The 15,627-nt window shown below is 39.2% G+C and overlaps 1 protein-coding gene across 1 annotated transcript in view; it reads right to left on the reverse strand.

The window, feature by feature from the left end:
- Window positions 1–8,406, reverse strand: part of INVS (inversin) — a 481,353-nt gene extending 472,947 nt beyond the window's left edge. The window contains exon 1 of the mRNA XM_078782093.1: window positions 8,058–8,406. The gene's annotated coding sequence lies outside the window, so the exon portion shown is untranslated. The remainder of the gene's footprint in view (window positions 1–8,057) is intronic.
- Between the last annotated feature and the right edge of the window lie 7,221 nt (window positions 8,407–15,627).

Below are 15,627 nucleotides of genomic sequence, written 5' to 3' on the forward strand. Positions count from 1 at the left end.
TGGAATCCACAAAATGGAAGCCTATAGATTACTACCCCTAAAATTGGAATCCACAAAATGGAAGCCTAGAGATTACTACCCCTAAAATTGGAATCCACAAAATGGAAGCACTCGAGATTACTACCCCTAAAATTGGAATCCACAAAATGGAAGCCTAGAGATTACTACCACTAAATTTGGAATCCACAAAATGGAAGCCTAGAGATTACTACCCCTAAAATTGGAATCCTCAAAATGGAAGCCTAGAGATTACTACCCCTAAAATTGGAATCCACAAAATGGAAGCCTATAGATTACTACCCCTAAAATTGGAATCCACAAAATGGAAGCCTATAGATTACTACCCCTAAAATTGGAATCCACAAAATGGAAGCCTAGAGATTACTACCCCTAAAATTGGAATCCACAAAATGGAAGCCTAGAGATTACTACCCCTAAAATTGGAATCCACAAAATGGAAGCCTAGAGATTACTACCACTAAAATTGGAATCCACAAAATGGAAGCCTAGAGATTACTACCACTAAAATTGGAATCCACATAATGGAAGCCTAGAGATTACTACCCCTAAAATTGGAATCCACAAAATGGAAGCCGAGAGATTATAACCACTAAACATATTTCTCATCCAACTCTTGTGTGGCAAGATCGTTACCTCGATTTTTGGGAAGGTAAAGCTACTTTTGATCAAAAATTGTGTTGACAAAACTACCATCATACTTGAATAATATGCCAGCTCAAGGTAAAGTTGCAAGTCTCCCCGCCCCAACCCACAAAGTCCCCACCCTCCCCACCCCCCAACCCTCTCCCTTCCACAGATCTCCTGATTTCCCTGTTCTCTACTGTTGTGCTTGTGTGCTTCCCTCTCTCTCTCTCTCTCTTTCCATCTTGTCTCCCCCTCCCTTTATTGTTTTGTGTCCGTTTGTTTTTTTGTGTTGTATGTGCTTGTATCCCCTCCCCCCCCCCCCCCCCCCAAAAAGAGAAGACCTTCAAGGACACATGTCAAGGGATATTGACCTCCATTGTTCAGCACAACACACCTGTGCATGCACAAGTCTTGCGTTACACAGAGCTGTTTTTGACTGACTGTGGCTTTGAGAAGCTACATCATCCCCCATTCAGCCTGTACCTGGCACCGAGTAACTTGTATCTCTTATTGATATTTGAAGTTCCCCATGCACCATTGACAAGGGACCAATCGAGGGGTGGCTGAAGGAGCAATCTAAAAACATATTTTACTGGCAATAAAAGGGGTTTGAAGGACAAATGGAGCAAGTTACTGTAATTGAAATAAACGGACACCATTTTGCAGGTCAGAAAGTTACGGTGTTTGCAGGACTATTGTTAGGTACCATGTTCGAAAAAGCTTTTGAAATCTCTTCATATCGTTTCAAGCTGACAACACAAATACTATATTTTCAAAAAACGACAATATTAAAATATATCCCTCATGAGTATGTCCCATTAAATTATCATTTCAACTTGAGTGGGGCTTTGTCTTAGTGGGAAATCCTCCCCATGGAATAGCTAAAAATGATATTCTGTTACCGGTGGGGAGAGGTAGACTCTGGGCCAACCGAGGCTCTATCCCAGGCATTGCACTCCACCACCAATGAGCTATCCTGCCAGTCTGGGTACTGCACAGTGTACAAGCAAGAGAAATTATATTTCACTGCCAAATAGATATTGTTCATAGATGACCGATACATTTCAAAGTGGTGATGAAAAATAAAAAGGAAGAGATGTAAGCAATAAAATAAGGAATAAAAAAATTGAGTAAGAAATGAAAGAAAGGAAATAAGAAGAGAGTTAAATAAAGTGTATACATCTAAAACATGAAAACATGTTTGGCATACAGTTCATGATGTTGTTTGCCAGATAGCCTGCATTGGCAAAAGACAAGATCATACATAATATCAAATGATGCAAGTCGTTTTGGGTACAGAAATGTGTCGTTTTTATGCACCACTAAACTGGGTTGTAAAACCTGGGTTTGAGATCATCAGCGTACTCCCATAACCCACTATTACAGTCAACCTGAGTTGTGTGAAAAGCTCTCTTGACGGATGTGCATGGTTCTTTCCCTGAAACCCTTGCAGGACAACCCAAAGGATGACCTGCTTTGCTTCCGACAATACAATTATTTGGAGTTGTGAATAAAAATTTGTGACATGAAAGTATTAAAAGCACAAAGTAGAAGTTAAGATAGAGGTTGCAAAAGAGTAACATGTTGAGATGCGAGCACAATGCCTGGATATGATTGACATTCCAGGTTTATTCACACTCGTCACTTAATACGGGACTTTCAAAAGGACATAATCCATCCAGAATGTTTGGTGTACATGCGCAGAAACCCCAGGAAACTGGGGTCATCGGGGTAGCCGAATGTATATCGTGTGTGCGAAATAAGGATTGCAACATTAAATGGCTCACATCGCTTCTAAAAAAAGCCAAAATACCTCGAAAGGTACCGAAGAGAAAGGGCTGTGCCTCTGCACAACAAAAGACTTGGATAACTTTCTCAGCTCGCCGAATGGGCAGCTGCTTGTACTGCAAACTCTAGACTAGGTGGGCCATTGGAAGCTCGAGTGGACGGGTGTGTGCTACACAAAGCCCAGACGGATCGATACCAGTGAATGGATTGTGTATCTAGATTAGGTGCTTCTTGACACTGATGGTAAGGACATATCTGGGGCTTGTGAATGTACAAGGTAAGATTAATATGATGATATTTACTTTTAATCGTGTTGGGAGGGGAAGTTACGGGAGCTGTGAGGAGTTGTAAATTTGGTTTGGTATCGTTTGTTTGGTTCTGGGGTCGCAAGAGAAACTAGAACAGCACTTGATAGAGCGCATACTTCTGCAAGGCTGAATAGATTATGTCTTGTATCCCACTGAATGCCAAAATCACCTCAGCAACTCATCCACCAAGTTATGTCATAACTCGTCCACAACTTTTTGAAATATCATGCTATATATCATTTTTGACCCCATCTCTCAATGGTGAAGAATCACTTTAAAAATTCTCATATCCAGAACCAGATCCAGATCTTCACCAAAATCAAATCAATTTGTCCTTGTCACACACTCAACCTGTTCACCAAATTTAGTCCGAACACGTACAAAACAATTTGAAATATCGTGATATATATTGTTTTTGGCCTCATCTCTCAATGGTGAAGAATCACCAAGAAAATTAAAAAAAATTCTCAGATCCGGATTCGGATTTTCACCAAAATTTAATTAATTTGTCTTTGTCACACACCTAACCTGTCCACCAAATTTTGTCTGACTATGTCTATATACCTTTTCGAGATATCCAGCTCACAAACAAACGGACAAACAGACAAATAAAAAAACGTGAAAACATAAACTTCGTCCACCTTTGGTGAAGTAGGTAATTATACTAGTTTTTGCATCTATTGGTAAATGCTGAAGCGTCCATCTGTGTGTGTGTGTGTGTGTGTGTGTGTGTGTGTGTGTGTGTGTGTGTGTGTGTGTGTGTGTGTGTGTGTGTGTGTGTGTGTACATGCACTGCCGCTGCTCGCTTGTACTAACATGAAATAGTACAAACCCAACACTTCCCAGTTCTCGTATTGACTACATTTCAGTGATTCTGATATTCAGGAACAGAACAATTGTTGTTAGCGATTTTGAAATTGCCACTCTTTCCTCTAAATGCTGAAAATTATGTTAATAGACGATTTGATTCACAGGTTAAAAGTGCCCAGTGAGTAGAATCGAGTCACTGTAAACACACACAGCACACAATTAAAAAGGCCTCGCTTAGCATACGTCATTGCAAAAGCTGTCCTGCTCAAAAAGTCCTGCTCATAAAAACAATTGGGCATTTCCACGTCTAAACAGCTGATTATTTAACGCTTGCTGCTTCCCTATCATGCTATTACCGACTTCACAGAAACCGTCACGGTCGCCAGTTCAACTCACAATGTTAAGAGAAAATAGTCAGAAACTTTGTAACCTCCGCGCTGCGCGGTTAAAGCACTGCTTGAGAGAAAGGATTCTAAAGGGTAAATGTTAGGGGGTTCTAAAGGGTAATTTCTAAAGTTCTAAAGGGTAATTCTACAAGGTTGTACAGGATAATTACAAGGGGTTCTAAAGGGTAAATTCTAAAGTTAGAAAGGGTTACAAAGGGTAATTCTCAAGGCTTCTAAAGGGTATATTCTCAAGTTCTAAAGGATTACAAAGGGCAATTATAAACGGTTCTAAAGGGTAATTCTAAGGAGTTCTAAAGGGTTCCTAAATTGGCTGCCGTAGTATGGAAATTGTGGGTGGAATCAGGCGAACTGTCCAACCAATGGGTGGAATTCACATGCATGCACACACGAACACACGACTCCTTTTATAGTACAGATTGCTCAATATTATATGACTAACAGAGTATAATCAGATATAAAACTAGAAAGCATCTCAAAATGCAAAGCCCATCCGCATCTGCTTTGTAATCAAACTAAACTTGATGAAAACATCAGCTAAAAAAAAAAAAATGTAAAATTTATTAATTAGTGTTCTCTATATTCTCATAATAAAGGTTTGTTGAAAATTTGATGACGAAAGGTCAAATAGTAAAAAGGTTATGGCCTAGATCGACACACAGACACATCTACACACAAACACACACACGGAAGTGATTGTAAAACCCCATCTGCTGTTGTGCAGGGGACAGGCTGATTGAGTGAACCAAATTGTAAGACTAAGAGTCTAAATGTAAAGTAACATTAATAATGTTCATGTCACAGCAGCAAATCAAACATTGGCTTATTTCATAAGCACGAGCAGGATACCCGCCCTCTGGGTGTATCGACTTTGTGCAAGAAGACTATAGATGTTTGCGTAGTATCTGCCAAAAAGGTTCCAGATGGTCTAAACGTCTAAAGGTCTAAAGTTCCAATAGTAGTTGGGGTCTAAGGGGTTGAAATGATCTAATCTCTCAAGTATTAAAAAGGGTCTAAAAGGGTCTAAGTGGTCTAAAGCTCGAAATAGTCAAGGGTACAAGCGGTCCAACATGTCTAAAAGGTGTAAAGGGTCGAAATGGTATTAAGGTCTAATGGGTCTAAAGGGAGTCAAGCAACTTAAGGGGTGCATTTATATTAAGGGTCTGTGTCTAAAGTTATAGGGGTCTATAGGGTATAAAAGGTGAAAGGGTCTAAAAGTGTCTAAAGTGTCAAAAGGATCTTAACGGTTACAGTGGTCTTAGGGTTATATCTTAGGGTTCTTAAAAGTGTTAGGGCATCTTGAGGGGTCTTAATGGTGTTGGGATCTTGGAGGTCTTAAGGGTCTTGGGGGAGTCTTAGGGTTCTTAAAGGGTATTAGGGCAGTGGGGTATTGGGGGCATGGGAATTTTAGGTGTCTTAGGATTTTGGGGGTCTTAAGGGTCTTGGTGGGGAGTTCGGGTGGGTCTTAAAGGTTCTTAGGAGTCTTAAAAGGCCGTGAGAGTCTTGAAGGTCTTAAATGCTCTTAAATATCTTAGGGGTCTTGGGGGTCATAGAGGGTCTTGAGGGTTGTGGGGGAGGGGGGGGCTCTTATAGGTCTTAATGGTGTTAAGGGTCTTGGGGATATCAAGGATGTTTAAAGGTCTTAAGGGATCTTAAGGTTCTAAGTGGTCTTAGGGTCTTAAGGGGTTTTGGGGTGTCAAAGTGTCTGAAGGTATAGAGGGGTCTGGAACTCGCATGCACGCGTGGCCCCTTTTATATATGGACACCTGCTTGTGGAATTATGCATGCATGCACGCACACATACTGGATGTGGATAGTGTAAATTATAAATAGAAAATTGGTAAATAAAAATGGGGAGAAAGCAATCTATCTATAATTCCAGCAATCTCTGTGTGTATGTTTGTATGTTTGTATGTTTGTATGTTTGTATGTTTGTATGTTTGTATGTATGTTTGTCTGTGACCGCTGTTTCTCGACAACTACCGGTCCGATATACTTGAAACTTGCCAGGTATATTGCTGGGGACCCGAGGATGTGCCTTTTCAAGGTTTTAAATTAATCGCAGAAGTAGTTACCGAGCTATGTCCAAAAAACGATTCAACCAATCAGAGAGCAGCGAGCTATCACGTGTGCCGAACGTGGCGAACAGACTCTGCCTCGGATGGCACATTTGAGAGCGTATTCATTTATTTCCCGTCGGCAAACTATGTTGCCGTTAAACTATGTTTTAAAACTAATAAAAACTAATTTGCGATTCATCGTATTCATCGCTTCACATTTGCGACAGTGAAGACTTCACTTCCGGCAGCCAATCACAGAACGCGTTGTTGCGAGCCCGAGAGCCTGCGCCATTACGGTTCGTAATTCGATTTCTTCCGGAGAAAATAATAATTTCTCGATTTCTTATGCGCATTATTTCTCCCAATTCAGTCAGAGCGAAGGGCGGAAGCGAAGAGCGTTGTTTTTTTTGTTTACGGGCGTACGGGCGGGGTAGAGCGTACGGGTAGCGTTTTTTTTTTTTTTTGGCAAGGAACGGGCACCCACGTACGGGCATGCCCTAGTAATAATAATAATAATAATAATAATAATAATAATAACTAGAACGACATTCATCGACGTCACAACGTCGACCGATATGCCTCACCCACATTATTACATCATTATAATGCTTGTACCAAGTTTGATTAAAAAAAATCCATTCAGATGTTCTCAAGTTATCACATTTTTACCTGATATGAACTCTGACCTTTGATCTGTTGATGCCATAATCCAATCAGTTCATCTTTTCATCATATATACTTATACCAAGTTTGTTCATAATCCCATCACTTGTTCACAAGTTGGTGCGGCAACATATTTTTTACTTAACATGATCTTTGACCTTTTACCCTAAAATTTAATCAGTTTATGTTTACATCATTATACATACCTGTACCAAGTTTTAATTTAAATCCATTCAGCTGTTCACAAGTTATCACATTTTTACTTAACATGACCTCTGACCTTTTACCCTAAAATTTGATCAGTTCATGTTTACATCATTATACATACCTGTACCAAGTTTTAATTTAAATCCATTCAGCTGTTCACAAGTTATCACATTTTTACTTAACATGACCTCTGACCTTTTACCCTAAAATTGAATCAGTTCATGTTTACATCATTATACATACCTGTACCAAATTTTAATTTAAATCCCTTCAGCTGTTCACAAGTTGTCACATTTTTAACTGACATGACCTTTGACCTCTTTAGCCCAAAATCGAATCAGTTAATCTTTAAATCATTATACATACCTGTACCAGGTTTGAATCTCATCCCTTCAGCCATTCTCACGTTATAGACCTATTCCAGATTTTAATCTTTGACCTCTTGACCCCAAAATCAAATAAGTTCATCTTTGCATCATAATACCCAGTTGTACTAACTTTGGTCCAAATCCCATCACTGGTTCACAAGTTATCGTGGTAACAGGATTTTTACCTAACATGACCTCTGACCTTTGACCTCGTGACCCCAACATCTAATCAGTTCATCTTTACCTCATTATACATACCTGCACCAAGTTTGACCAACATACATTCAGCAGTTCTCAAGTTATCGCGGTAACGAAAACCTATCATGCACGGACGGACGGACAGACAACCATAGGTATGTACAGAATATACAGACTGAAATGTAGGGAGAACAGGTAGATGTGTGCAGAACAAAAGGTGAAGTGTGGGACATCGGCCGACAGAAAAATATGAGGGCAAGGGGGTTCGGGTTCAAAAAAAATGCATCAATTTTTAATAGTAGGTACGTAATAAATGGATAACCCTTTATATATCCCCTGCAGTGGGGTTTGTTCGTTACGTTAGGTTAAAACAGGACCAGGTACACGAATAAAAAGCATGCGGCGATTTAAATGAACCGGACTCGATGATATAACATGGTAGATCGTCCTGAGTCTGGGAAAGTCGGTGGTTTCAGGTTTAAATCCAGCTCCAGTTACAACAAAGACTTTCAAAATGGTACTTGCTGTCTCCTGGCTTGATGTTCAGCTTTTAGAAGGATAGAGCACGGACAAACAAGCACAAGTCCACAACACAACACAACTAACCTTGACACAGATTAGCCACTCCACCACCAGCACATCACGTGACGTTATTCCAACCACGGTCACTTCCTTTTCTTTCCCACGGTCAATTCAAAAATGTATACTCCACCTGATTTGTCAGTCTCACATTACTGTTGTTGGCGTCTCCACATTATAATTTCCCTCCTCGTTTCTCGTATTCACAAAGGTTCGTTACTGTCCTTCTTTCTCCTCTGTTTGGGTCTTTTCACCATGGCAACCGAACTCATTCGCCCACAGGAATGCCATAGTTGGATCGTAACATCAAGAGAAACATTACGAAGCAGCGCACCAGCCAAATACCTACTCCTCTCCTCTCCTCCTCTCCTCCTCCTCCTTCTTCTTCTTCTTCTCCTTTTCCTCTTCTTCTTCTTCTTTTTCTCTTTACTCATCTTCTTCCTCTTCAATCATTGCTGTTTATTACTTGTATTATGCATCTTGTACAATGCATCGATCCTAATTATTACGAGTCAAATTTTTTAAAATAAAAATGGAAAAACATGTAAGGGATGGAATCCCAAAAAAACAACCAAGCAAGGTAGGGAATGACAACGAAGGAATGACAAGGAGGACAAGTTATAAATGACACATAAATACAACAATTACATACAATTGCATGAAGATGTCTATGTTCATGGTAGTTGTAGATTTTGTAGTGTTGGTTGTTGTAATTATGTATTTTGTTTGTTGTGGGATTGAGACGGAAAAATGTCAAAAGATGTGGGGATGGCAAATAATCCATAAAACGATTGTGGCGTTGTATTGTGGTGTCATTCCTTACTAGTCATTCCCTGGTAGTTATAGCTCAGACCTTGTTTGGTTGTTTTTTGGGGAAGTATTTTTGTTTTTCATGTATTTTTTTACCTCCACCACCAAATGTAGATGGAAGTTGTGTATAAGACAACTGTAAGCGACTAACTGTATAAGACAACAAATGCCTAATGGGCTGGTAAACCTGGCTCACTGGATTACCTGATTACTTTGTACTTATTTAAGTAATTTTGATGATTTCCTGGGTGCCTTAAACCTAGGTATACACACTGAAAAAATCTCTCTAGGTTGATTACTATTCGACAGAGCCATTTTAGTGGATCAGGATGTCACCTTGGGATGCCATCTTGGACTTGTCAATAAATAATTAACTAATGGTAATTTTATTGATTCAATTGGATTCCTTGGGCCCTAAAACCTAGGGTTAGACACCAAAACCACCTTTCTAGGTTGAATAATAATTGAGATATGGCCATTTTAAGCTCCCGGCGGCCATCTTGGACGCCATCTTGAAAATGACCCCTTTCCGGAAGTCACATGTTACTAGATTTTTAGTATGTTATTTAGCATGCCCAATGGTACCAGAATCCATTGAAAAACCTTTTGTATCAATTTTTTGGGGGTTAAACCATATATTGACCCCTCTACACCTGGTGTTGGCCTAATGGTTCGGGTGGTGGGCTTGGGATAACCTAATGTCCTGAGTTCGAATCCCGTTGAATTAACGCCAGGTGGGTTGACTCAACCTGTCATCCTTCCGAGGTCGGCAAAATGAGTACCAGGTAACTGGTTATAGAGAGGCATTGCATCAGCAGCAAATGCACCCACAGAAAAATGATGCAACCAGCAGCCGGGTGGCTGCACACAAACCACCACCACCATCGAGTGATCGGGTCAAAACAATATATAAGGTGATATTTCAAGAGGTTATGGATGGATTATGACAAAATTTGGTGATTTTGGTTCATGTCCGAATCCAGATCCGACCTATCAGTGAGTTACAAAACATAAACTGTCCAGCCTGGCGGAGGTATGTGCTCCACCTAGCGCCCGGTCGAGTTATGCCTCTGTTGACGAAGTCGCCGGGGCATTATGTTTCCAGGTTGTCCGTCCGTGATCGGTTGTTGTTACCGCGATAACTTGAGAACGGCTGAAGGTATCTTAGTCAAACTTGGTACAGGTATGTATAATGAGGTAAAGATGAACTGATTCGATTTTGGGGTCACGAGGTCAAAGGTCAGGGGTAATGTTAGATAAAAATCCTGTTACCGCGATAACTTGTGAACCAGTGATGGGATTCTGAACAAATTTGGTACAATTATGTAGAATGATATAAAGATGAACTGATTAGAATTTGGGGCCAAGAGGTCAAAGGTAAAAGTCTGTAATGGGTCTATAACTTGAGAACGGCTGAAGTGATCTAATTCAAACTTTGTGCAGGTATGTAGAAAGATGTAAAGATTAACTGATTAGATTTTGGGGGCAAGAGGTCAAAGGTCAAAGTCTGTAATAGGTCTATAACTTCAGCTGAAGTAATCAAATTCAAACTTGGTACAGTTATGTAGAATGATGTAAAGTTTAACTGATTATATCTTGGGGTCAAGAGGTCAAAGGTCAAAGTCTGTAATAGGTATATATCTTGAGAATGGCTGAAGTTATCGAATTCAAACTTGGTACAGGTATGTAGAATGATGTAAAGATTAACTGATCAGATTTTAGGGTCCCGAGGTAAAAGGCCAAAGGTCAGAGGTCATGTCAGGTAAAATTGTGATAACTTGTGGACAGCTGAAAGGATTTAAATTAAAACTTGGCACATGTATGTATAATGATGTAAACATGAACTGATTCAATTTTGGGGTCAATAGGTCAAAAGTCAGAGGCCATGTCAGGTACAAATGTGATATATTGAGAACAGATGAATGGATTTGAACCTCTGACAGGTCCCTCCGTTTTGAGGGTGGGGGGGAGGAGGCGTGGGAAGGGAAGGAGGAAATTTTTCCTGTGCAAGTAGTGCTTCATAACCTCAGTGTTGCACAGGTAAAGAAAGGAAATTGTAATACCCTCTGCCACCATCACCAGGTGGCGCTACATGGTATACATTTACATAGAGAATTTACGCCCCTCTCCCGGTCCCCCACACCCACACACGAGAACGCGGCCACATAGCCTATGTTACCCCCCAGACAAAGTTGTATTTGTATTTGTACCCCGAGTAAAGTATATAAGTGTTTATACCTGGAGTACCCGGCGTTGCTCAAGCAAAAAAGAAACATTAACATATTTGAAATGAGGGCAAATATAATGGAAAAGCAATTACATCCAAATGAAAATCCATCACAAATGTCAAATCATCATTTTACCTTTTTGTTGAATATATTCTGGTGAATGTGCCGTTCACCACGTTTCTGAGTTAGGTATGATGACGTTCAAGAAGAAGAAGAAGCCTTACCAACAACTTGGACCGATTCCGGAATTGTTTTATTATTCGTGTTCAAATGTCTGGCAATTATTTTGTATTTTTCATGCGAATGTGTACTTGTATATAATTGTCATTAATCAAAAAGGCTTCGGCACTATCGAGCGATTAAAAAAAAAAAAAAAAAGTCCAAAAAACGAAGAATTTTGTTTTTCAATTTTTTTATTTTATTTTGCCTAAAACACTTCCAGACACTCACTAATGAACCTCTAAAAGTTTGACGAAGATCCGTTCAGCCATCTCTGAGAAAAATGGCGACACAGACACACAGACAGACCAACAACTCTCATATATAGTAGAGAGAAGATAATGAGCAATTTTGCCGCAATGGCTTAGCTTGTCCTCTCCCCCCCCCCCCCCCCTCCCCAATTCAATAATAAAAAATATAGTAATGACATATCATTCCTCTATTGTGGTGCATTCTGGTTATAGACCCGCACAGGTTCGTCATTTGTTAAAGAAATTAAAAAAAGTTATTGCCTATGATTTTGAAGTTAATGTAATTTCTTGTTTTGCAGGTTCAGCAAGACATACATTGTGCCCCTGCAGGATTGCTAAAAAGTAAACCAATCACTAACAAGTGCCTCTCCTGGAAGGACGATGGATTAACGATCCTTTGAAAAAAATTAAGTGAATGAATGCTGAGGTGCTGAAAAATATGTGGATAAACACCTTTTAGGTGCGTTAGTGCCGGGCTAGAGCACAGAAAGAGATGGAAGACGAAGGATAAAAGCGATAAATAACCTCATTTATTCTATTCATCGTTGCTTAACACTCCGAAAATGATGAGAGCTGCAGGGTTGAGTCTCCGATCGCGGATTATAATCTGGGATGAGAGTGTACCATGTTCACAATGCTACGGTGGCCATATTGTATGGGAGCGTGAACCCAGACCGTGCATTGACGTGCCAATGTGACGTCATCGCCTCGGTGCTCCTTTGTGGTGCATTAATCTTTAAATCCGATTTAAAAAATAAATAAATTGTTATGAAACGGGTGCACTACCCAAGGGAGAATGTCGCTTCCTTCAGTTTGAATCATTGTAGTTGCTTCAGCAATCGAGTGAGTCTGTCGAAGACTGTACGACGGAATGCCGCAAGAGCGAAACAAGAATGGCGCTCAGTGGAGAGCATACCTCCACCTGGTTGGCCATATCACTCAATGGTGAAGATTCACTTTAGAAATTTTACTAGCTGGATCCGGATCCGGATCTTCACCAAAATCGAATCTATTTGTCCTTCATCCAAATCCATCCACAACTTTTTGAGATATCCTGCTATGTATCGTTTTTGGCCCGATCTCCCAATGGTGAAGAATCACTTTAAAAATTCTAGTATAGTCAGGTTCACCATGTTAACAAATATAATTTCTTTCAAAATTTTGGGATTAGCAAACCTGTACATTTTTGGAATCTTCAGAGCATGGAGAATCTGAAAATCAATGTTGGCATTTGCACGGACACCTGCACGGCCGCCATTTTGGATTTTGAAAATGGCCGCCATAAAATACATATTTTGCGCGATCTCGGCTTCTAGTCAACCTAGAGACTTAATTAAATATGCCAATCCTATGTTTTCTGGGTCAAGGAATCCTATAAAGGCCTCAAAATAGTGCTCAGGGTTATAGAAAAGCAACAAACAAAGGTAATTGAAAACCATTGTCTTTATATTTGTGATATAACTGCATTACATAATACATGATATTGCAAGTCCTTTGAAGTTATAGGTTGTTATAGGAAGTTATAGGTAGTATCAGATTGAACTACAAGTCCTATACACAGGATCTACGAGGTCTATACCGTTCAGGAATATGCTTTTACAGATCTTCATCACTGTCCTGAGGGTCATTTTCGCAAAGGTGTCTACGCAAATGTAAACATTAATTTTTGGATTCCTCATGCTCTGAATATTCCAAAAATGTATAGTTTTGCTAATCTACCAAAATTTTGAACGAAAAAACATAGTGAACCTGACTATAGCCGGATCCGAATCTGGATCTTCACCAAAATCTAATCATTTCGTCCTTGTCACATACACTACCTCTCTCCCGTCCGCAACTTTTTGAGATATTTTGTTCACAGACAAAAGGACAGACAAACGGACAAACAGACAGACAAACAGGGGTGAAAGCATAACCTCCATCCACCTTTGGTGGCGGAGGTAAGGACGTGACTGTCCCGTAGTTGTATCGAACACGTGGGTAGCGCTTCTCCCTGAGAGTTGTACTTCGTGAAATGTATGTGAACCAGTTTCAGACTGCAGTAGTAGGCCTAGTAGTAGTAGTAGTAGTTGTTGTAGTAATAGTAGTAGGAGTAGTAGTAGTAGTAGTAGTTGTAATAGTAGTAGTAGTAGTAGTAGTAGTAGTTGTTATTGTAGTAGTAGTAGTATTTGTTGTTGTAGTAGTAGTAGTAGCAGTAGTAGTAGTAGTATTTGTTGTTGTAGTAGTAGTAGTAGCAGTAGTAGTAGTAGTAGTAGTAGTCGTTGTAATAGTAGTAGTAGTAGTAGTAGTTGTTGTTATTGTAGTAGTAGTAGTAGTATCAGTAGTAGTAGTAGTAGCAGTAGTAGTAGTAGTAGTAGTAGTATTAGTTGTAATAGTAGTAGCAGCAGTAGTAGTAGTTGTAATAGTAGTAGCAGCAGTAGTAGTAGTAGTAGTAGTATTAGTTGTAATAGTAGTAGCAGCAGTAGTAGTAGTTGTAATAGTATTAGTAGTAGTAGTAGTAGTAGTTGTAATAGTAGTAGCAGCAGTAGTAGTAGTTGTAATAGTAGTAGTAGTAGTAGTAGTTGTAATCGTATTAGTAGTAGTAGTAGTAGTAGTAGTAGTAGTAGTTGTAATAGTAGTAGCAGCAGTAGAAGTAGTTGTAGTAGTAGTAGTAGTAGTAGTAGTAATAGTAATAGTAGTTGTAATAGTAGTAGCAGCAGTAGTAGTAGTTGTAATAGTGTTAGTTGTAGTAGTAGTAGCAGTAGTAGTAGTTGTAATAGTAGTAGCAGCAGTAGTAGTAGTTGTAATAGTATTAGTATTAGTAGTAGTAGTAGTAGTAGTAGTAGTAGTATAGGTAGTAGTAGTTGTAATAGTAGTAGTAGTAGTAGTAGAGGTAGTAGTAGTTGTAATAGTAGTAGTAGTAGTAGTAGTAGAGGTAGTAGTAGTTGTAATAGTAGTAGTAGTAGTAGTAGTAGTAGTAGTAGAGGTATTAGTAGTTGTAATAGTAGTAGTAGTAGTAGTTGTAATAGTAGTAGTAGCAGCAGTAGTAGTAGTTGTAGTAGTAGTAGTAGTAGTAGTAGTAGTTGTAGTAGTAGTAGTAGTAGTAGTAGCAGTAGTAGTAGTTGTAATAGTAGTAACAGCAGTTGTAGTAGTAGTAGTAGTAGTAGTAGTAGTAGTAGTAGTACTAGTCTAAATCGATTTTCATTGCAGCAAATTTTGAGTCTATTTGGTTGTACGTAGCAAGCTAATTTCGCTGATTCGTTGTCTGCACGATAATATGAATGGTCACATCAAAATTAACAATGAACTGTCGCCCATTTCGCGATTGAGAAGAGTGTGAAGCAGGGGATGTGCGCCAGCGCCAACCGTGTTCACCTTGTTCCTTGCTGCTGTTTTTGAACAATTCCTTGTGAACATGATGGTATACTGTGCATTTGCCATCATTTCAACTTCTGACTTAAAGCAAACTTTCAATCTATTTGCAGCAACAATGACTGACTTTGACTTTACAATAAATCTCACTAAAACAGAAATTTACATCCACCAGTCTTCTATATATAAAAGGAGACGTGTGTGCAACTGCAACTTCCACCCATTAGTTGGACTCTGCCCACAATTTATATATTTTACCCTTTAGAACCTTTTATATCTTCAAAATTTACCCTTTAGAACCTTTTAGAACTTTAAATTTTACCCATTCATTTAAACGCTTTCGAACTTTAGAATTTACCCTTTAGAACCCTTGATAACCCTTTAGAACTTTTTAATTTACCCTTAAGAACCCCCTAGAATTACCCTTTCGAACTTTTGAACTTACACTTTAGTTTAGAGCTTTTGAATTTACCCTTTAAAATCCCTTAGAATTACCCTTTAGAGCTTTTGAATTTACCCTTTAAAATCCCTAAGAATTACCCTTTAGAGCTTTTGAAATACCCCTTGGAACTACCCTTTAGAATTTACCCTTTAGAACCCTTGAGAACCCTTCAGAACTTTTTAATTTACCCTTGAGAACCCCTTAGAATTACCCTTTGGAACTTTTGAACTTACACTTTAGACTTTAGAGCTTTTGAATTTACCCTTTAAAATCCCTAAGAATTACCCTTTAGAGCT

Source organism: Myxine glutinosa, chromosome 7, assembly GCF_964187855.1.
Source record: "Myxine glutinosa chromosome 7, kmMyxGlut1.1, whole genome shotgun sequence".
In the NCBI taxonomy this organism is placed as follows: domain Eukaryota; kingdom Metazoa; phylum Chordata; class Myxini; order Myxiniformes; family Myxinidae; genus Myxine; species Myxine glutinosa.